Raw genomic sequence first — 1,586 nt, 5'->3', positions numbered from 1 at the left:
AGCAGCGTGTTCTCGCCAATTGGCGCCCCCATTCCGAGAGGAACGGGAAATCACCCAAATGCTCATTTAGTTGGGATTGGGGACTGCAACGGTCCCCATGAACCTGGAATTTCTAGTAAGTGCTAGTCATTAGCTAGCGCTGATTACGTCCCTGCCCTTTGTACACACCGCCCGTCGCTACTACCGATGGATTATTTAGTGAGGTCTCTGGAGGCACACCTTCCGCGGTTCCTTCGTGAGCTGCAGCTGGCATGGCCGAAGTTGACCGAACTTGATGATTTAGAGGAAGTAAAAGTCGTAACAAGGTTTCCGTAGGTGAACCTGCGGAAGGATCATTACCGATCAATACATATATGTTGTTGTGTGAGTTGGTTAGAGAGATAGAGAAACACGGTATCAGCAGAACAAACTGCTATGTTACCTTTTGGGGGCCGCGCACGCCAATTAGACCCGCGAGAGAGGTGTGTCTATACTACGATATTGAGCGTGCGCGACCGTAGGCCAGTGGCCTTCGTACCTGTGCGCACACTCCCAATGGCAGCCATCGAACGCGTAAAGTGTGTGACACATGGGCGAAGGTAAAGACCCACTAGAACATATTTAAACACTGGCCTCGAGCGAGAGAGAACCTAATCAAGAGAACGAAAGTTGTGCAAGATCGCGCCGATGCCGCCCACATCGCGCGTCGATCAATGGGAAGGAAGACCAATGGTCATCCTTGTCCACCCTGGACGGCTTCGAAGGAACCGAGAGGTGCACGGTTACGCTGTCCGGGGAACTTAAGTTGTGAGAGATGCACCTAGCGCATAACGAAAACATAGGAGACAGTTGAACATACCAAAACCCTAGGCAGGGGATCACTCGGCTCATGGATCGATGAAGACCGCAGCTAAATGCGCGTCAGAATGTGAACTGCAGGACACATGAACACCGACACGTTGAACGCATATGGCGCATCGGACGTTTAAACCCGACCGATGCACACATTCTTGAGTGCCTACCAATTCTTGTTACACACTATTCCATAACTACAGGACGCCCGCGTACCAGCGGCACGCCTGGGCGAGCAGCACGCCCGGGAGTGTGTCGCAGGCTTGAACACACGCGTTTGGCGCACTGTGCATCATGGCGTGCTCGGACCCCTTCCGCGGGGGACCTTGGGCGCTGAAATGGTAAGGCGGTACAGTTGGCCCAGTGGGTGCGTGTCGTGTCGCACGGTTCGAACTTCGGCTATAAGACAACCTGGGAGCACCGGAAGCCCTTGAACACCTGGCTTGCCGTCTGTTGCCGGGACCCGCCGTCTGGCCGAGTCGTGTAACGCGTGCGGTACGCCCACCCGCTGGATACAAGCGAACAAGTGCGTGCTACTATTTACCATTCGGGAAAAATCCAACGTAGGCCTCAAGTGATGTGTGAGAACCCCCAGAATTTAAGCATATTAATAAGGGGAGGACAAGAAACCAACAGGGATTCCCTGAGTAGCTGCGAGCGAAACGGGATAAGCTCAGCACGTAGGGACGGCGCGTACCTCGCGTCTGTCCGATTCCGTGTACTGGACCGGTCCGTTATCTACCACTTACGGTGCA

At 54.0% G+C, this 1,586-nt stretch overlaps 1 non-coding gene and 1 pseudogene across 1 annotated transcript; both read left to right on the top strand.

Annotated features, from left to right (window-relative positions):
- Positions 1-841: 841 nt before the first annotated feature.
- On the top strand, positions 842-999 carry LOC128308329 (5.8S ribosomal RNA). Its single transcript, XR_008288215.1, has one exon. It is a non-coding gene; the product is annotated as a 5.8S ribosomal RNA (ribosomal RNA).
- A 397-nt stretch (positions 1,000-1,396) lies between these two features.
- The window catches only part of LOC128308323 (uncharacterized), a 3,833-nt pseudogene continuing 3,643 nt past the window's right edge, over positions 1,397-1,586 (top strand).

The sequence above is a fragment of the Anopheles moucheti genome (assembly GCF_943734755.1).
Source record: "Anopheles moucheti chromosome X unlocalized genomic scaffold, idAnoMoucSN_F20_07 X_unloc_32, whole genome shotgun sequence".
Taxonomy (NCBI): Eukaryota; Metazoa; Arthropoda; class Insecta; order Diptera; family Culicidae; genus Anopheles; species Anopheles moucheti.
The sequence above is the reverse complement of the archived record's forward strand: the minus strand, read 5'-3'. Positions and strand labels throughout refer to the sequence as shown.